This window comes from Cupressus sempervirens, chromosome 10 (genome assembly GCF_028749045.1).
Source record: "Cupressus sempervirens isolate cs-2001-9-10 chromosome 10, ASM2874904v1, whole genome shotgun sequence".
Classification (NCBI taxonomy): domain Eukaryota; kingdom Viridiplantae; phylum Streptophyta; class Pinopsida; order Cupressales; family Cupressaceae; genus Cupressus; species Cupressus sempervirens.
The window spans coordinates 129743208-129765856 of record NC_143127.1 but is presented as its reverse complement, the minus strand read 5'-3'; positions in this window follow the sequence as shown (position 1 = coordinate 129765856).

Genomic DNA, 22649 nt, shown 5'->3' with positions numbered 1-22649 from the left:
CTCGGTTAACACTGCTTCCGTCTTCACTCAGTTAAGACTACGTTCTTAATTAACCGACTGAACTCGGTTAATACTGAGTTCTATGTTAACTGACTAAACTCGGTTAATAATGAGTCCATCTGCTCGGTTTGAACTGTTATCACTGACGCTCGGTTTGAACTGAGTCTTCAACACTCGGTTTGAACTATGTCTTCGATGCTCGGTTTGGACTGTGAGAAAAGTGTTGTCACTAATGGCAAATAACTTTATGCCAACAATGGATGTCTATCACCTTTTTCTATGGCATCCATGGCAGTATAAACTACATGCCAAACACGATGGTGTCACAATCAAGTATCAAATCAATCAAGGTTGTCATAAATATAACCTACTACCCTTTCTTGATCCTCACCAAGAGAAACCTAAGGAACAATTAGTCATCATCTTAGGAGAACAAGAAATGATAAATATCATTCAAGACTCTGAGATAGGGTATGCCCTAGTCCTCAAACTAAAGATGAAAGTAGTGCACAAAGAAGTACCCAAGGAAGTAGACTGTCTATTGTACAAGTATAAGGGAATACTTGCAAGGGACACACCAAATGAACTCCCACCATTAAGGGGCATCTCTCAATGAATAAAATTTATACTAGGTGCTTCCCTACCCAACAAATAGGCTTACAAAATCACTCCTAGTTAGAATATAGAGATGTCTAGGAAAATCAATGATTTATTATTTAAAGGACTCATACAAAAGAATTTCAGAACTTATGCAGTCCCTAGTGTTTTGGCACCTATAAAGGATGGAGAAAAGAGACTATGCACTAACTATAGCAAAATAAACAAAATAACATTCAGGTATAGGTTCCCTATACCCAAAATAGATGATCTATTAGACCAACTTGGAGGAGCATGTTATTTCTAAAAGAGACCTTAAATTAGGCTATCATTAGATAAGAAGAAGGCCTCAATATGAATGAAAAACATAATTTAAAACAACTGAGGTGTTTTATGAATGACTTGTGATTCTATTTCATCTTAGCAATGATCGTATCACCTTTATGAGGCTAATGAATGAAATGCTTCATGATTTCATAGGAAAGTTTGTAGTGGTCTACTTAGATGACATATTAATCTTCATCATGAGCAAGAAAGAACATATGAAACACTTGGAACAAGTCCTCGAAGGTTACATGAGAAGAAACAAACAATAAATCTAGAAAAATGTGCATTTATGTAGACATAGTTGACATTTTTGGGTTTTGTCAACTCAAATGACATTTTGAAAATGCATCTTGAAAAGGTAGAGGCTATCCTGAATTGGCAACACTTAGGACCTTAGGAGAAGTCAGGAGCTTCCATGGATTGGAAACCTTCTATAGGAAATTTTTCAAAAAAAATTAATCAAATTTGTGCACCTTTACTTGATACCATCATATGTTGTGTTGGGACTCAAAATTGAAGCCCTAATTTTGAGTACCATTGAAAAATCAAGCCCTATAAGTGTTTTTTGATGCATGTGTACCTAACCATCCATCTAAAGACTAAGAGGTGTTTAATGCTTCTAACACCTTGCATTTAGTGCATCTATGTGTTTCATGATGATAAATTTCCATTCTGAGCTATTTCGTGAAGTCCCATTTTGAGCAATTTCCAATTTTGCATTTTTTGCCTAAGTGTCAATCATCGACAGGAGCCTGTGTTTGCAATTGAATATCTAATACCCAATAATTTTTCATGACTCACCACTTTGAGAGTGTTTAGTGTTCATACCAGAGAGCCTATGTTTCAGATTTTAAGTTTAAAAAAATGAAAAAAATCTTTTTGCATTACATTTTAGAGGTTAGAGACTTACTATGTTTCAATTTTGAGCTTATGATGAATCTGTTTGATAAATTTTCAAATGCAATTCCAAATGCAATTTCTAACATTTTATTGGTGTCAAGAAATGTAGATTGGTCAGTACCCCTATTAATGATTTCATATCTCAAAATCCATGGTAGATAAGGTTGAATGGATTGTACCATTTTGTTCTCCTTTGAAAATAATTTAAGTGTGCCAATTTTCAAGTCTTGACAAATCTGTCTGCACACTTTCCCAGGTCCATTACATTTGCAAAAATCATTTTTTTGCTAGTGCTTTCAGTCTACAAATTCTGAGTAGCCCACTTTGACCACTTTCCATTTTTACCTTGTGATTTTTCATGAACCCTAATTGTATATTTATATTTTCTTCATGGCAATGAACTAATGCCATAGTTTTTGTGCCCCCAAGTGTCAGCTTGCCTAGTTTTTGAAGCCAAATTTGAACATGTTTTATAATTTTTTGACATGTTTTCTTGCGGGTAGTTATGAAAGTGCAACTTCAATAGTCAATATCTTTTGACTAAGAACTTGTCATGAGATGAAATTTGAAAGAGTAAGAGTATGCAAAATAGAGAATCAACATGTCCATTTTTAGAGCCCCATTAGGTGTTTGGATCAGTTTTCAAGGATAGTAAAAGGATCTTCTTGCACTAAATTGATAGTTTACAAATTAATGATAAAATAAGTTTTAAATGATTGTCAGCTATTGAATTTGTTTTGAATCAGTATTAGGCAATCAGTTGATCAGTTTGACAGTTCAATTGTTTGGACCCATTTTGGGGTTTGACTAATTACTTTAGATTGATGGAATGTCTTGGGATCTTAAAGATGCCTTGATTTTTTAAAGTGATTGATTTATAAAGAAATTGCATGGGGATCAAGAGTAACTAGGGGAATGTCATCTTTTGAGGGTGACTAAATGTATGGAATTATATCCATGGTAGAGAGTAAAGCATGGTATTAATTAATAAGATTGGTACTCCAACCTTATTAGAGCTTTGTAAAAGTTTTAAATGTTTAAACCACTGTGTAAAGGAAAGAAACCACCACTTGCCATTGTCGAGTGGGATTAAGAAAGATGGATGATGTGTCCAAGGATGAAGTGTGAAATACTTCAAGATCTTTAGAGGTGAAGGATGCCCATAGTCTATAGATTGATAAAATAAAATGAGGGAAATTATCAATCACAAGTCTTTGTGCCATCCCAATATAAGTTTCTTCAAGGAGGTAGTGCTCACTCTGACCCATCTGGCAATGCTCATGGATTATTTTGTTGGTAGCGAGTTTTTCAAACATATTTACAATGCAAGTCATTTCAGCTAGGAAAAGGCCAGATACTTCTTCCAATAGCTTATATCGGGTATCAACTATTGTCATACCATTCAAGTTTGCCACAAGAATCTCAAGTTGGAGAATACTTTATTACATGGAAACACTTCTCCCCAGCTAAAAATTTGTGACTTTGGCTATTCCAAGTCTTCTTTGCTGCATTTCCAACCAAAATCAATAGTAGGTATATGATACCCATGCCAAATATGGGAATCCTTGGCATCTTAAAGTAGAAGGATCTACAATAGAAAGGAAGCTACAGATGAAACATTATCCCTCTTTATGAGATACAACCTTTTTCACACTAAAATATCCACCTGTTCTTGTTGAAAGAAGCTCATGTAAAAAAGGAAGCCCATCGCAAGGGGTCTTCTCATTATTAAAATGCATGAGTAGAATACAATTGGAGGAGGAATGATTTTTTTTAAGCTATTTCTCCCATGAGCCCACCATGGAATGAGAGTTGGTGTTGTGTTGGCCATTCTCAACATAGGGAGTTAATAAGGTAGCCCACGACATGTAAGGGGAAAGAATCAAGTAGTTTCTATATATGAGCAATGTTAGTATGCTAATAGAAACCAAATTTCAATAAAGCTTCTACAAACTAAACAAAATTCATAAACTTCAAGATAGACTAAGATGAGCTCTCAATTGAAAATATGAGCCGTTAATGGGCTCTCTCAATGAGAAGCTCTCTTGTTGAGTGGCTTTGTCTAAATAGATAGGATGTATGCTCAAGCTTATGCTTCAAAAAGGGCTTCAAATGGAGTTGGAATTTGGGTGTGAGTGTATGGTTTTGATGTAAAATGGCTTCTTAAAATGGCATTATGACTTTACTTCATGGATTGTCTTAAAATGGCTTGTGAGAGGATTCCTTAAATAGGCAAAGGGCTTGAGGGATCAAGGGCTAGGATGCAAGGATGGGAAAAAGCTTATGGAAGGTTTAGATTGAATGAGAGGAGAACACATGGATTGTGCTTCCTTATAGCCAATCAGGGAGTGACACATGTCACAGGGTCATTGGTTAGAGTAAGAGGGGTTGAGGGGTCAATAAAGGAGGATCAAAGCTCATAAAGACCCTCATTATGGCTTGTAAGAGCAATAAATGGGCTTGTAGGAGTCATTTATGGCTTTGTAAGAGTCATAAAGTTTTATGGTTGGGATATTTGTGAGAGAGTTGAGATATTTTGACTTGGGTTGGATTAAGAAAGTCTTGAGCTTGACTTAGGAATGTGCAAATGATTAAGGCTTGGATTAGGCTTGGGTTAAGATTAGATTAGGCTTGTTAGAGATGGGCAAGTGGATGACATTTAATGAGGGTGGGTGAAGGAGGAGATATTTGTTAACTTTGGCTTGGATTAGAAGGTCTTAACCCATGCTTAGGGAATGTGACAAGGTTAGGAGGGGATTAGGATTAGGATTAAAGATAAAGATTTGACATTTTCTAGAAGAGTCTAGGCTTTGGATGAGGATGAAGACTTTCTAGAAGAGTCTAGAACTTCTTAGGATGAGGATAAAAAAGGTTTTGAGGAAATAAATAAAGTTTTATTTATTTCAAGGGTTTGGGTTGAGGAGATATTTATTAAAATATTTTTAATAAACATGGGGATTAATATTTAATCTTAATTAAATATTTTGAGTTGGGATTAGGGTTAGAAAATGATTAGAAGATTTTGGAAGAGGTTAGTGGTCTGAAGAAAATTGGCCAACTTTTGGGGAAAAAAAAAATTATTTATTTTGGGATTTTTGGTCGATTTATTAATTAAATAATTAATAAATAAGGAAATAATGTTTAAATAATATTTAAACATTTTTGGGAGGATTTCCTTAGTTAAATATTTTAAATTAAGATAAAGGGATTTAATGGCATAAAAATAAATTAAAAAATTAAATAAATAATTAATTAATTAATGATGATGTCATTAGGGACTTTTTTAGAAAATAAAAATACTTTATTTTCTAAAGGATTTTTTAGGTGTCTACAGTTTCTTTATGAGAGGCTGGTAATACTAGTGTTGAAGTAATTTAGCATGGTGCATGTTTGACACTGGGATTGGCTACTTTGGGAACTGCTAATGAATAGTTTTATGATGATATCAAGAATGTTCTTTATTTAGATAGTGTCGCTGTTGGATAGGCTGTAGGTATCAATATAGAATTGCTTATGGTTGGTACTTCAAGTGAAAGGGAAAGTGAAATTCTTACATATGCAACATGAGAAAAGGATGAACAATTAAAAATATTAGTCCCATATTGATGTTGCAGGGAAAAACATTGGTCTTTAATTACTATTCCACACACTATGCTTGTTGTCTAAAAGGCTCACACCTTTTGAGACACAAGGCAACCTCATGGTGGACCCTAGTTGATCGAATTTGGAAAGAAATTTTTTTGAACAAAACCACCGATGTCATCCAATGATGTGGAGATTTGTGAAGTGACATATGGAAACCCACTGGAAAAGGGCCAACTTCTAGAGGTCACCATGTTGCCACTGAAAAATAGCTGGTTTTCTAGCAAGTGCCACGGTGACTTACTGGAACTAGAAGTCCAATGAGTATTCAACAGTGTTGAGGATGAATAACTGAATGATAAGTGACATCGCCTAAGTGGTCAGAATGTCGAAAAGATGGTCAGAATCTTGTGGTCACTATGTTACCACTGGAAATTGGGAGGTTTTTCAACAAGTGCTATGGCGACCTTTGAAAAAATTTAAAAATCTTGTGAGATGTTGTAGAGGATGTGGGACACGTAGTGACCAAAGGACCTATTATAGTTTGACACATGGCATATTGTGAGTGGTTGACGAGATATAAGGGGATTTTAAAAATAAAATAATATCCTTTTTGGTTTTGAATGTTCAATCCAAAAATTTAAAAATTTTGTTTCAAAAATTGTTTGTGCTAAAGAAATTTTTTATTTTTTTTATTTTTTGCATTTTAATGTGAAAGCCATGGTTGAGAGCCTAATTTTCAAATGGCTACCAGAGGGGCATTTTTCACCCAAAATATGCATTGCAATATACCATTGGAACTGAGAGGAGATGAATTTTTTGAATATGGGATCAAATTTTGCATAGGATTTCATCAGTACACTCCATAAAATATTTGTATTTTCTAGGGCATTCTTAGCAAAATGGGTAGATTTCATCATGGATTATCCAAATTAGTTGGAGGTAAAATAATGAATTTTTTTGAAGCCTAAGTGAATTTTGAAAAATTTTCTTGGCTTCTAAAGGTCATTTTTAACTAACCTTTTGCCTATGGCTTGATTCTAGATCTGGCATCAAAAGAAATTATTGTTCCATCAAGTATCTGAGATATTTTTATGCTTTTGGGATGCCAAATGATAGAGGATATTGATTTACTAGCTGTAAAGAGAGATTAGAGAGATGTTTTGTCACTTCTAGGAGATGCTTTCCAAGTGGACACATGTTAGATGCACAATAGATCTAGGAATTCACTCTCCTCTATATCTTTATCTTTCTCATTCTTTGTAGCAGTTCTAGTTTTGGGGGGTTCTTGTTTTTGGAGAAGTTTTCTCATTGTTGTGATACTAAGTCATTGTTGATTTTACTTCATGTCTAATTGAGTAGAGCTCTAGTATTCAAGGCCACACATCCACTCTTGTGCAGATCTCATTTCATTTTTATGTGTTGTTATTCTGAGATAAATAGAAATTGATGATAGATCATGTGACATATCTTGAGTTGCATTTAGTATTATCAATTTAATGTATTCAATATTTCAAAGTATAAATACAAAAGGGATTTACAATGAATTATCTGGTTTCTCTTATTCTGTCTCCTAATTCTTGATATGCTTTTGACTTTGTAATTGAATGAATAACATTTATTCAATTTAAGGCAGCTTGGATGAGTTGTAGATTAGATCTGTTGTTGCTTTTAACTCGAGCAGTTAAGTAAATGCTTCAATGGTTTGATAGGGTTTTTGGGTGTATGGAAGGGATATTTAATAAGAATGGAATTTGGAGATTTCAGTTGACAAACTTAATTGTAAGGAAATCAAGTTAGGTCATCTTGCTGGTAGTGACTCTATGTTGCCCAATGGATAATGCACTGATCACTAAATCAAATGCAAGATGATATGAAGGTTATTTACATAGTTTATTTTAATCATTTCAATTCTTTCATATTTTGTAGTGGGCTGAAAGGAATTAACCCTCACTTGGCATATGGATTCATAGGTTATGATTTGTAGCTATCTCATTCCTACATCATTGCATAAGTATCAAAAGAAAAAAGGGTTTCATCTGTTATTATTAGGTTCAGATTATATGTTTAATTGCACTAGTAACATATATTAGAAACTCAAGGTTAACCCACCTAAGTTTTGCAAAGCCTAAAGTGAAGAAGGAGTTATGCCTTATAGTTGGCCCAAGATTGTATTTGAGTGCATCCATCATAGGAATTTTCTAGCCTTAGATGTATTGGTCTAGTTTCTTGGTTAATTTTTAAAATATTAAATTAGGAGCCAATAGGTTGTAAGAAAAATCAAATTAGTGGACTACACAAGAAAATGAAGCTTTTGAATATTTGAAGGGAAGAGTAGCACAATACCCCATCTTGGCATTACCTACCTTCAACAAATTTTTTATAACGGAGATTAATGCTAGCAACCTAACCATAGGTGTAGTCCTTAGTCAAGAGGGAAGACTGGTGGCATTCTTCTCTAAGAAACTAAATGACTCAAGAAATTAAGGCACTACTTTCTTACTATAGAATTAATTGTCTATACAGAAAACCATGCTTTGAGTTTCCCTAATAGCCAAGACAAGTTAATTTTCAAGCATATGAAATGGGTTGAACAAATCCAAAACTTCACATTTTCTATAAAGCAAAAGAAAGGTATTGCAAATAAGGTAGCAAATGCTCTTAGCAAGAGAGTAAGTTTGGTTGAAGAAGTGCAGATACAAAGCATGGGAATTGATACCCTCAAACACCTATACAAAGATGATGCATATTTTGGTGACATCCACAAGGTTTTCTTTACTCTATCTAGGGATGGAGTGAAGCATAAGTTGAAGCCATTGAATGATAAAGAAGAAAAGGTATGAAAGATGGGCATATGTGTTTTGCTATAATTCTTAAAGATAGTAAAGAAGAAGTAGAGGAGGTACCTATAGAATTTGCAGAAATGTTGTAAGAGATTTCTGATATTGTTTTAGATAATATACCTAATGGACTACCCCCAATGAGGAAGATTAGTCAATAGATGGATTTGGTTCCAGGAGCTAGTTTGGGTAGTGCACAAAATGTCACTAGTAGAAAGTGAAGAGTTAAACACACAAGTTCATGAGTTATGTTAGAAGGGGTTGACTCGAGAGAGTTTGAGTCCATGTGTTGTACTAGCAGTGTTAGGACCAAAGAAGAATGGAGAATGGAGGATGTCCATAGATTCTCATGCTACCAACAAGATCAACATCAAGTTTAGATTTCCTTTGCTAAGGATGGATGATATTATGGGTTGTTTGAGAGGAGCTCAGTATTGCACAAAGATAGATCTAAAGAGTGGGTATGATCACATTCTTACCAAAGAAAGTGATTAGTGGAGGACTACTTTCAAGACAAGGGAAGGACTGTATGAGTGGTTAGTCATGCCTTTTGGGCTAACCAATGCACCGAGCACTTTCATGAGGCTCTTGAATGAGGTAGTGAAGGAGTTTCTAGGTAAGTTTGTCATTGTTTTCCTAGATGATATAGTGGTCTTTAGTAAGAAATTGGAGGAGAATTTGATTCATATTTGCAAGGTGTTTGAAAAGTTGAGGGAATAAAATTTGTTGATAAACTTGAAGAAGTGCAATTTTGTAAAGAAGGAGTTGGTATACTTGGGATTTTTAGTCTAAGGAGAAGGTCTAAAAATGGACCCAGAGAACGTGGAGGCTATCCTTGAATGGCCTACTCCAAGGAGTACGATAGAAGTAAGATCTTTTCATGGAATTGCTACATTTTATAGAAAGTTCATAAAATTTTTTAGTAGTATTTGTGGACCCTTGACTGAAACAATGAGAGTAGATAGGAAAGAGTTTAAGTCGACTATAGGAGCAAATAAGAGTTTTAATCTATTGAAACAAAAAGTTACTGAGCAACCTATTTTAGCACTTCCTAATTTTAACAAGGTGTTTCAAGTAGATTGTGATGCTAGTGGTATAGCAATAGAAGTTCTTTTGAGCCAAGAAGGTAGACCTATTGCTTAGTTTAGTGAGAAGTTAAATGGTGCACAAAGAAAATATTTTGTTTATGATCAGGAATTTTATGCCATAGTTCAAGCATTGAAGAAGTGGAGACACTATCTTTTTCCAAAGGAGTTTGGTTTGTATAATGATCATCAAGCTTCATATTATTTGGATAGCCAAGGAAAATTAAAACAAAGGCACTTAAAGTGGGTTGATTTTTTGTAGAGTTATACATTTGTTTCGAAACATAGAAGTGGTACGTCTAACAAAGTTGCAGATGCTCTTAGTAGAAGACAAATTTTGCTAAGAGAAATATAGATAGAGGTGGTTGGGTTCAAGGAACTTAATACATTGTATCTAGATGATTATGATTTTGGTGAAGCATTCAAGGCTTATACATAACCTAGTACACTTGATAGGACAAAGTGGTTGGATTTTATGATCCAAGAAAATATGTTGTTCAAAGGAAGCCAGTTATGCATTCCAAGAAGTTCAATGAGAGAGAACCTCATCAAGGAGAAGCACAATGGAGGATTGATTAGAAATTTTGGAAGAGATAAAAATATAGCTTTTGTTGCTGAAAATTATTACTGGCCATAGTTATAGCAAGATGTGGCAAAGTTTTTACAAAGTTGTCGAGTGTGTCAGATGGAAAAAGGAGTGATGCAGAATATTGGGTTATATCAGCCATTACATATATCAAAGAAGTCATGGGAGGATGTCAGCATGAATTTTTTTCTTAGATTACCAATGACACAACATGGGCATGATTCAATTTCTGTGGCATGTTGGGACTCAAAATTGAAGCCCTGATTTTGAGTACCATTGAAAAAATCAAGCACTATAAACACTTTTAAATGCACATGTACTGGGCCATCCATTTGAGGCCTAATAGGTTTTTAATGTTTCTAAAATCTTCCATTTAGTATGTCTATGTGTTCCATGATGATAAATTTCCATTCCAAATCATTTCGTGAAGTCCTGTTTTGAGCAATGTTCAAATCTGCATTTTTCCTTGTGTCAAATAGTGATAAGAGGCTGTGTTTGTAATTGAATATCTCACACCCAGTAATGTCTAATTTCCATACCAAAGAGCCTATTTTTCACATTTTGAATCCATTTGACTAGGTTTTGAATCCCTCAAAGTTGGTCTTTTAACGTTGTCATGTTGATGCAAATTATTTTGAATTCTAGGAAGCCCTGTTTGACTTCTTATAATTTTGACCCAATTGACTAAATTGATAAAATTCCTTTTATGATTCATTTTAGAGGTCAAAAAATTTCTATCCTTCAAATCTAAGCTTATGATGAATCTGTTTGGTCAGTTTTCAATTGCAATTCCAAACATAATTTCTAACTTTTAACTGGTGTCAAGAAAGGTAGATTGGTCAGTACCCCTACTCATGATGTCTTATCTTAAAATATGTGATAGGTGAGATCAAATGGATTATACCACTACATTATACTCTAAAAATACTTCAAATATGTTAATTTTTGAGTCTTGATGAATCCGTCTACACACTTTTCTAGGTCCATTCTATTTGCAAAAATCACCTTTCTAACATTGCTTCCAGTTTGCAATTTGAGTAGACTATTTTGACCACTCGTCATTTTTTCCTAGTTATTTTTCATGAGACCTAATTGAAAATTCATATTTTCATCATGATAATGAACCAATGCTCCAAATTTTGTGTCCCCAAGTGTCAGTTTACCCAGTTTTCAAAGCTGATTCTAAACATGATTTATTATTTTCTGACATGTTTTCTTTTGGGCAGTTTAGAGAGGGCAACTTTGGCGGTTGATATCTTCTGATAGAGAATTCATCATGAGATGAGATTTGATAGGGTAAGAGTGTGCAGAATAGAGATTTAGTATGTTTGATTTTGAAGCTTGACTAGGTGTTTTCATCAGTTTTTAAAGCTAGTTGGCAAGCCCTGTTATCACAAAATCACAGTTTGCATAAAGTGGGTAAACAATTCTAAATGATTGTTTCCATGCTCAATTTTGAATTCAAATAGTTAAGGAGGTCAATGGATCAGTTTGAGAAAATAGGTGTTCAAAAATGAAAAAAAATTTCGTCAGACCCACTTTGGGGCCCGATTGATTCCATCATCTTGATAAGTTGTTAGGAAGTGAGATTGCTCAAGAGTTATTTGAATGATTTTATATCAACAAGGAACCATTGGAACATTTTGTGTGAGCATAAAAATGGGCCATTCAAAAGGCCATGGTTAGAGCTTTAGTGTCATTTTGAAGAGAAATGTTAGTATAGTTATTACACTCATAGATAGTTCCATTATCTGGCACTCTTAAGATGTGAAGAACCAAAGATTATAAGTTTGGTTAATTCATAATATGTAATATGTTATGAAGTTTTATGTTATTTTAAATTAAGCTCATATTTCCATACATGGAGTGCACTATAAAAGGGGAATCACAACATTTTAACATTCTTTATAAAGGAGTTTATGACATTAGGATAGATATCTATTAGTAGTTTTAACTTCAGGGGTGTAGGATCAACTATGCATTATAACATGTGGAGGATGAAAAAATAATCAAGGTTCGAGATGCAATCTCTGGGCATAAGTTATTTACCTTTGAAGATCATGAAACCCTTTTATTTAGTGTACCCTCATCATAAATAAATTTTTTAGTTCATCTTTCCAATAACCAAACTCATTTGGGGGCTTGACATATCCAATTTGATATTTTCATGTTCAGAAAATGGCATCATCCTATTTTAAGATGGAAATGATAGTTTAATATAAAGTAATGTCAACAATCCTTAAAATGTTTCCATAGTATGATTTGCAAAGACACATAGTAATAATTATTGAAGTGAGTAATCATATTCAAGGTAGTAGATGTGGAAGCCAAAGGAGAGATGGCTTGGTAGCAACCTAAAACACCAATGTCCATTTTGGCTCAGGAAAAAAGACCATCAACAAAGGCAATTGATAGTGTGTATGAGGAGAAGGAAAATGAGGCAAGGGAAGTATGTAGGAAGGCACCATGTTAAAAGCTAGTACAAACCCAAGAGGAGAAGATGCCATAAAAATACAGGGTAGACCACTTAGCAGACTCAAAAGGAGGAAGGTCATAGCTTTGGAGGGAGGTGGATCACTACCTTGGAAATGTGGCAAAGATCACTCATTGCAAAGAGTGACTATGGAATCCCATAATGTAGTGAGAAATTAAAAATGATTCCATTGCTAGATTTTGAAAAGGTATCATTGTAGGCAATATGATGTTCAAAGAAAGCCAATGAATGTAGAGGTTGCAAAGTGTGAAAGACAGAGGCAAAAAGAGCTTCAAATGCTCAAAAAAGGAAAAACTTCATCAAGGGATATAACAATGAAATGCATTAATAGATGCCTTCCACATGCAAAGATGGGATAAAGCCATTGCAAAATAGGAGACCCACTGCACATGGAATAGTAGGAAAATGTAGAAAGAAAAATGATGGCAGGGGTCCATAGAAGTAGCATTAGAGGAGTTGAAGCAGATGGTGTAGTCATAGTCATAGAAAGAAGTAGTACATATTAACACATCAACATGAGCCAAGGGAATCCCACGCAAGCTAGAGGGGGCCATGGGAAGCACTTTGAAGCAAATATCATGCATTTGAATATATAAAAGGGGAACAACTTTTGTAGGAAGAAGGAAGAGCATAAGACATCTTGGAAGCAGTGGGAAGAGAAACTCATATGGTTGCAGCCTTCCTCTAGCCAATAAAAATACCATTTTTAGCTCTAAAGAAATTAAGGAGGATGATCTCAATTGCATAAGTGATTTAACTCAAGTGATTGGTGACTGCAATTTTGTCAAATGTGAATCTGAGATCTTATGATGGGTCTGTGCCATATTCAACACAAGTCAATTTGGATGATTTCCTAATGAGCCTACTAACAAAATCTAAAACCCACAAAATGGATTTTTTACTAGAGACTAGAAAGAGCTTCAATGGAGATGCAAAGCAAATGGGGTCAATAGCAAGGTTCATGATTGGCAGGATGCCCATGTTGAAGGAGGAAGCCACACTGAGTAGGGTTATAAGAAAATATCTCACATTGAGTAGGATACTACTCTCAAATGTGTTTAATACTAAAATGTGCCCTATACATTGTGTCTTAAAGAGATATGCCATTTAAATGCAGTGGCTCAAATAGTGGGCCTGTGGATGGCTAGCTAGTCGGATGGAAACATAAAATTTTGATTGAACACATGGAGAATCAAGAATGATGTCAGCATGATCAAAAAGTCACTAGAAAATTTGAAGAGTCTGGTGGTCACTATTTCACCACCCTAAAATAGTGAGGTTTTCTAGTAGTGACATGGCGACTTGCCAAAAAACCTTGGAACTTGGTGAGGAAGTTGTGGGTCCCAGCAGCAACGACATGGGCAAATTTCCAAGTGATAAGTGACAGCATATGGCAAGAAGACTATTAATAAAATGCTAACATAGAGGTCCAAATCTCTCTGATGCATAGGATAGTGACACATGGTGTATCGAACAACTATCACTATGTCGTAAAGACAAAGATGCATGACTATTAACATAGCAACATGGTGACTCAATCAAAATTTGACACATGGTAGTGAGTTGGCAATGAGGTGGATGAGTCAGGAAATAACACGTGGTAGAGGTTTCAGACATGGCACACATCCCAAGGTGTTGACATGACGAGAAGATGTTAAATGTCGTAACGTCACAATGTTACTAATGACATGGCAGAATGTTTACTAGGGTAGTGACATAGTGACCTATGATGTGGCATGGTGACATGGTGTAGTGATGTAGCAAAATAGAGGATCAATGAGATGATGCCTTGGCATCCAAGTGGAAAGGGTTAGATGACAAAGCAATTGTCAGCCAATCAACATGGTCAAATCAATTTTGACCTTGATGAAAAAGTAGAGGGGAATTTCAAAAGACATAAAAGTTTATTATATTTTAATTTTCTCCAAAAAACTACGTGTAAAACAAAGTTTTAAAATTAAATTTGAATTATTATATAGTTTATATTTTATAAAAGATCAAATTTTTGCAAATATGTTGTATGAAGCCTACCAAGAGCTGATTTTTCAAATACGGATTTTGGGAGTTCCCGATAAGTGGATATAGGCGTATTATAAATCAATGGATTTGGTAGAAGATTAACTTTCCAATTATGGAGATTTTTTTTGCACAGGTGCTCACTAGTTTAAGTTATAGGAAAAAGTGTAAATTTTGGGCCTTCTTAGCGAAATGAGTAAAAATTGGAAATGCAGTTACAGGCTTGGTAAAAATGTATGGTAAAAGGTATATTGGATTAATTTTCAGGATATTATGTCATTTTGGTATAATTTGGTTCCAATATTTAGTTAGGAAGCCAAAATTGATTGAAGATTTGATTTACCAGTTGCAGAGAGAGATTAGAGAGATTTTTTTAACTTGTTGAGGAGGTTTTTCAAGTGGATAGATGTCAGACATAGAGCAAATCTTGGAATTATTTCCTCTATATCATTCTCTTTCTTTCTCATTATAATGGTTCCAATTTTGGGAAGAAAAACTTTTCATTGTTGTGATACAGTTCCATTCATCCATTTCTCTTGTATTGACTAGCATTTAGTTTTATGTAGATAGTTCTCATTTTTTAGGTGATTTGTGAAGTATTTTTGTACATCTTTCAGCTATTTGTTTTCAAAGAAAATGAATAAAAAAACAAGGGGTTTTAATTTTAGTCTGAATCTTGTCTCCTGTTCATGAATTTGTAATCTTCCCTAGTTTGTGAACAAAGAGCATACACTAGGTTGCATTTTGTTTAAGAATGTATGTGATTGAAGTATCTTATTGATGGAACAAAGTGTTGGGTGATGCGACACGCTCCCCTGCCCACAGGTGGTTAATTATGTGGTGTTCCATGTTCACTAATAGTCATGGCTTTTGGTGCAATGGAAAATGGGCCCTACAATTGGTATATTTATTGAGTGTTTGCAAATGTTGAAGGTTTGTCTTAGATCCTATTGCTGCAGAAGCATCTTTGACATTTGCATGGTGCACTTGTTATCTTCATGGTGTGTGAAGATGGTTAGATCTTGAGGACTCATGGAGTTCTTGGTTATCTTCATGGTGTGTAGAGATGGTTCTTCCTATTATGTGGAGATGGTTTTCTTCATGGTGTGTGGAGATGGTTGCATCTTGAGGACTTACAGGGTTCTTGGAAAAGGTGTGGTTTATGCTTTTATTTGGAATGTTATCCTTGGTATGAGGATGGTTTCATTATTATGTCATGGTATACTCTTGATACGCATTTAGAGTTGTGACATGTTATAGTATGTTCATATGGAGCATGTTATCTCTTTAGTTGAGATGGTAAGATCATGTTGTCATGTTTATGTTCTTGAGGCCATGGTTGGAACTTGAACATTGATCTTGGTTTAGTTTCTTGGTATTGATTACACTAATCATAAGCTAGATACTTCATGATATTGCTATGTTGCATTTGGAGTTGGCATGGATTGATTGGTTACAGGTGCTCATGGATACTTAGAGACGGTGGTGATGCTGATTTCTCTTGGATTAGAGAATTATTTTTTGGGATGGTTGATGGTTTCAGTAGGAAGTTCGAGGGGCAATCACCTAATATGGACTTGAGAGGAGATTGTTCTTAGATGAGTCTTGGTTGGAGACTTGGGTATCTTGATGAGCATTCTCATTCCCCACTCTTGGTCTACTCGACAGTTTGCTACTTGAGAGGTATAGCCCATTATTTTTTCTCAAGTGCATTATATTTATGCTTGTCTTTCATGGATATGGATCTTGAGCTATGGTACATGAGTTAGTTCTGGAGGGTTCATTTGATAGATGGTTAAGAATTGGTTATCTCCATGTGCATATGTTGTTATGCTGGTTGAGTTTGGGAGATGGTTTTATAGTGGGCATATTCCTTGGATTAGGAATGGTTATTCCTTGGTTTAGGAATGGTTTTATTGAGTTTGATCTTCTTGTGAGAGGCTTACATCCATGATTAGTTATATGGTATGGTTTGGGTGTTGTTGAGGCTTCTTGTTGGGGTTTTATGGAGGAGATCATACTTGCACAGTTTACATCTAGAGGTGTGTGTAGAAGAACATGATACAGGTTATGATTTGCATGGTTTCTCTGGTCTTGGTTATCTTCCTGGATGTTCAGTTTTGCTTACATTGGATTTGAGATTGGTTGGAGATTGTGATCACTAGTTTGTGCTCATGCATGTCATGTGAGAGATGACATGGTTATGACTTTATCTCTTTCCTCTGTTGGTTGTGGAGAATTGGGGAGACTATTGGAGACTTGTTATGAGAGTTGTTCTTGCAAGATATCAGTTTATGTATTGTGGATGTCCTTGATACTACATGGATTCACTTCTTTGAGATGTGTTGAGTGGATTGGTTATAGATTTGACATTATCTTTTGTAGTGGGAGCTTCTAGGTATATATGTGGCAGGTATTGCTCTTGAGGCTTGTGATTGCAGGTTGCAAATTGGATATGTCAGTGATATGAGATTCACTTTTTATACCTTTTGAGGTATGGATAGTTGGATGGGTTTGGCACTTGCTGTGGGTGCTATTTCAGCAATGGATATTTTGACAACTACGGATACATGTGATTACCTTTGGATCAGGTTTTTTTGTGCTTGGAATTTCAGTTGGTACAGGATTTTATGATCTTCTAATGCAACAGGTTGGGTGGTTTTCTCTTTGGATGGCTTCTATGTATGTCCAGTGAGAGTGGCATAATAGGAGGTGAGATCATTCATGTTTGAGATGCTCGATACTTTGATTTTTGTTGCAGGTACCAGGATGGAGCACTTGGTGTATTTTGATCCATGATGGTGGATGTGTTGGGAGGGATTGTTCCCTTGTTCATTTATGTGGGTACGGATTGACCCTATGCAATGTATACAACAAGTGGGAGATTGTTGAGATAATGGGTGTTGCACACATTGCATAATATTATTATTTTATTATGTAATGTTGTACCTAGATGGACGTGCAACATGTAAAGATTCCCATGGAATATTCTTCATGAGTTGTATTGTAACATTGTGATAATATTTGATGTAATTATTTAATATTGGGGAAAAGAATTAAATGCCCAATATTAAATGTGGGGTCAGTGGGTTAGGTAGCACATGCTTTATGTAATACCACTTGGTGGTTTTTGTGGGACTTGCTACTATATAAGTAGCCACAAGGGTAGTTGTTGTAGAGAGAGAGAGAGAGAGTGACAAGGAGAAGACAAAAGGCAAGAGTCAAGTGGGACAAGGCTTGACAGGTTAACCAAGGGAGCATTTGTGAAGGTTGGAAGCATGGCATGGGATGTGTGGATTCATGCTTGTTCACATAGTTTGCTCGGTTGTGGCTATGGCCATGAAAGCTTCCATGGTTGTATGGAAATGGTATTTTTGCTGAATAATATATGATGATGGATGCTTTTGGAGGCTGGGTTTTTCCCTCAATGAGGGTTTCCCAGGGTATATCTTGTGTCACAATTTTTTGGAATATTAGATTTTAGAGTTCTTACAGGTGTTGGAAAGCTAATTCAGAGCACTACAAGATGGTGTAGGTTTGGTTCTATGATTTTGAAATTTGTTTAGGTTTTGAGAGCCCTAAAGTCAGATGTTGTTTATTTTGAGCACGAATTGGGGGATAACTTGGGCATATGGAGTCGGATTTTGGACTTCAAGTAGTCAACGGAAAGCTCTTGGAGAGCTCTACACATTGGTTCAGATTTGGTGTAGGTTTGGCATGATTTATTTGTTGATATATTGATCTGAATAGTTTATAGATATATTTTGACTATGGTAACATTGTGAGTTTATGGAATTGGAGATTTAAGATTTGATGTCATTGCATAATCAGTTCATATTTCAGATTGGTCTCATGATGATATGGTTATCAATGTTTGGATTTGGATATGCATGATGACTTGTTGGGTCTACAAGTTGTGCAGTGTTGTAAGTGGTCTATACTTATAGGTTGCATTTATACCTTGGTTATGGGTTGTCTTTGCCCATTGATCTTTCATTATTGATGCATCTTCAGATTGGTGGCTTGGATTTGGGTTGTCTATGCCCTAAGTCACATGATTTTATCTTCGAGTAGAAGGGATGAGATGTTGTTACCAGGTATAGTCATGGCAGAGGATTGTGGTTGACTATGCTGACAGGTTGGACATATTAAGAGCTAGATGCTCAGTTCATGGATGTGATCATGGTGTCATGGATTTTTGGCATGACATGATTGGTTATATAGGTACATCCTTGATGTTCATTAGCTTGGATTTTCTGATTCAGTTATGGTGGTATATCTTCTTGGTTGAGGATCATGGTTATTTGGTTTTCTTTTAAGGAGCTCATAATGCGCACTTTGAGTTCTTTGATGGTTTGATGCCTTGGTTGATTCTCATGGTTAGAGGATGGTTATTTTTCATCATGATGTCATGGATATCTTGGATACATGATTTAGTGGGACCTACAATTGGTATCAGAGCTTGGTTTTGGCCTGGTCATGGGTTCAAATCTCCCTGGTGCCTTCCCGACCCGCATAAGCACCTGGTATGTGCGTCGAGGGGGAGATTTTTGGGTGATGCAATGCGCTCCCCTACCCACAGGTGGTTAATTATGTGGTGTTCCATGTTCACTAACAATCATGTCTTTTGGTGCAACGGCAAATGGGCCCTACAATTGGTATCAGAGCCTGGTTTTGGCTTGGTCATGGGTTCAAATCTCCCCGGTGCCTTCCCGACCCGCGTAAGCACCTGGTATGCGTGTCGAGGGGGAGATTGTTGGGTGATGTGACGCGCTCCCCTACCCACAGGTGGTTAATTATGTGGTGTTCCATGTGCACTAACAGTCATGGCTTTTTGGTGCAATGGCAAATGGGCCTTGTTAAGAAAAAACCATGGACAGAAATAAAAAACTACATGCAAATATAACCAATAACAAAAAATAATAGAACACACAAAAATAAACACAAGGCACCAAGATTTAACGTGGTTCGCCCAATCCCTGGGCTACGTCCACCAAACAACAAGTCCGATCTTATTACAATCCAGTGATTACAACCTAATTAGAATCTGTAATCCCTTATAGCTCAATACCGTCGCAAGAACTAATTTCATATCACCACATATAAAAAATACCCAACCCTAAGCCCTTTTTATAAAAGTATTAAACCACTTTAGGGTTATAACATGTCGTCCATATGTCAGCCATAATATGTCGGCTACCATGTCAGCTACTTCCAAAAAATTTTTACAGTACTTTCCTGATCAGTCACCACAATCTAACAATCTCCCACTTGGGGACTGATCAGGCTCCACAGTAAACAACAATCTCCCACTTGGAGACTGATCTTGTAGCAAGACAACTACCACATGGGGCTCCCACTGGATCAAACCACGCTGGACTCTGCTGTTCTTTTATTCACATTTAGTCTAAAAGACCAACTAAAGATGAAGAGGAGTTCAGCTTCTCCCTTGTTACAACCTTTGTCAACATATTTGCTAGATTTTCATTGGTATGTATCTTCTCCAGCTTTAACTGTCCATCCTCCAAAACTGACCAAATGAAATGGTACCGCAACTGTATGTGTTTGGTCTTAGAATGCAGAGCTGAATTCTTAGCAAGATGAATGGCACTCTGACTATCTGTGAACAAATAATTATCTTTTTGAGGATGTCCCAATTCTTCCAAGAAGAACTGAAGCCATATCATCTCTTTGGCTGCCTTTGTAGCAGCAACATAGAACTGAAGCCATATCATCTCTTTGGCTGCCTCTGTAGCAACAACATACTCTGTCTCTGTAGTGGAGAGAGCATTAATCTTTTGTAGTCTAGAAACCCAGCTCACGGCTGCCCCACCAACAGTAAAGACATAACCTGTAGTACTCTGCCTGGTATCAATATCCCCAGCCAAATCTAAGTCAACATAGCCCTGTAAATCAGTAGTAGAGCCCCCAAAGTGTAAACACTTATTGGATGTTCCTCTCAAATATCCGAGAATCCACTTGACAGCATTCCAATGCTCAAAACCTGGATGACTCATATACCTACTAACGACTCCCATTGCATGTGCAATATCTGGCCTAGTGCATACCATAACATACATCAAACTTCCTACAGTTGAAGCATAGGGTACCTTGGACATCTTATCCTCCTCTTCCTGTGTCTTGGGACACATCTCCTTAGTCAATTTCAAATGACCAGGTAAAGGTGTGCTGACAGCTTTAGCATTCTCCATAGAGAAATGTTGCAGCACCTTCTCAACATAATCAGCTTGAGATAGTGTCAATGTTCTGTTCTTCCTATCTCTGCAAATCTTCATACCAAGGATTTGTTTTGCTGCCCCCAAATACTTCATAGAAAATGCATGTGCTAATTGGCATTTCAGCCCCTTAATATGATCCATGTTAGACCCAGCTACAAGCATATCATCAACATATAAACATAAAATAATGTAGCTATCATCATCCAACCTCTTAAAATAAACACAGTAATCTGAATGACACCTATTATATCCATGCTCATGCATGAAACTGTCAAATTTCAGATACCATTGCCGAGGTGCTTGCTTCAAGCCATATAAACTTTTCTTCAATTTGCACACTAAGTTCTCCTTACCTTTGACCTCAAAACCTTGTGGCTGAGCCATATATATTTCTTCATCCAAATCACCATGAAGAAAGGTTGTTTTAACATCCATCTACTCTAAATGCAAATCTTCAGTAGCCACAAGACTTAAAATAGTACGAATAGAAGTCATTTTAACAACAGGAGAAATTATCTCATCAAAATCAATTCCCTTTTTCTGTGCAAATCCTTTTACAACTAACCTGGCCTTAAATCTTTTCTTACCTCCTTCCTCTTCTTTCAACCTGTAAACCCATTTATTCTGTAAAGCCTTTTTACCTGCAGGCAACTTGCACAAATCCCATGTCTTATTTTTCAGCAAAGAGTCCATTTCATCTTTCATTGTAGACTCCCACTGAATCTTAGTATCCACCTGCACAGCTTCATCATAACTTTCAGGTTCACCAGCATTAGTAAGTAAAATAGAACACAAAGAGGGAGAAAACCTTTGTGGAGGTCTAATTGGCCTTGTTGACCATCTAACATTCACTGGTGTGTGTGGTATTTGTTGTTGTAGTTGTTGCACATCATGAGGAATGGCTGGAACATCATCTTTTGGAGTATCATCCAACACTACATAATCATCTTCTTTCTTCTCATGTTGCTGCAACAGATCTTTGTACAACACTTTTTCATTGAATATGACATCCCGGCTTCTTATAATTTTATGATTTTCAAAATTCCAAAGTCTATAGCCAAATTCATTAATGCCATATCCAACAAAGACACATTTCTTTGATTTAGCTTCTAGCTTGGTTCTATTTTCAGAGTCTATATGAGCAAAAGCTTCACAACCGAAGGTCTTGAGAAAAGAATAATTCACCTTCTTACCAGTCCATGCTTCCTCTGGAATACCATATCCCAAAGGAGTAGAGGGACCTCTATTAATCAAATATACTGTAGTATTGACAGCCTCCGCCCACATGTGTAAGGGCAACCCAGCATGCAACCTCATGCTCCTTGCGCGCTCCATTATAGTCCTGTTCATGCGTTCAGCCACTCCATTTTCCTGTGGAGTCCTTGGAACAGTTTTTTGTCTACAAATACCATTAGTGGAGCAATAATCTTCAAATTAATGACTACAATACTCACCACCATTATCAGATCTGAGACAATTTAATTTCTTACCAGTCTCATTTTCAACCAAGCATTTCCATTTCTTAAAAGTTTGAAATACATCAGATTTCTGTCTAAGGAAATAAACCCATACTTTTCTAGTTGCGTCATCAATAAATGTAACATAATAATAAGAGCCACCAAGGGAAGATACCTGAGCCAGTCCCCATACATCTATATGCACAAGCTCTAATTTCTCCTTTTTGTTTTCCTTCCCTGTCTTTACAAAACTCACTCTCTTTTGTTTTCCATACACACAACTTTCACAGAAATCCATATTCACACATTTTAGACCTGGTAAAGCTTTCCTTGAATGAAGTACTTTCATACCTTTCTCACTCATGTGCCCAAGTCTATTGTGCCACAGCGCTGTATCAGAATCTACAGCAGCTATTTGTTCTCCTTGCTCAACTGCAGTAATTGTTTCTGAATATTCATTTTTTTTTTAAACAATCAAAGTAGAAGGAACAATATGACCTGTACAAAGATATAAGGTGCCTACTTT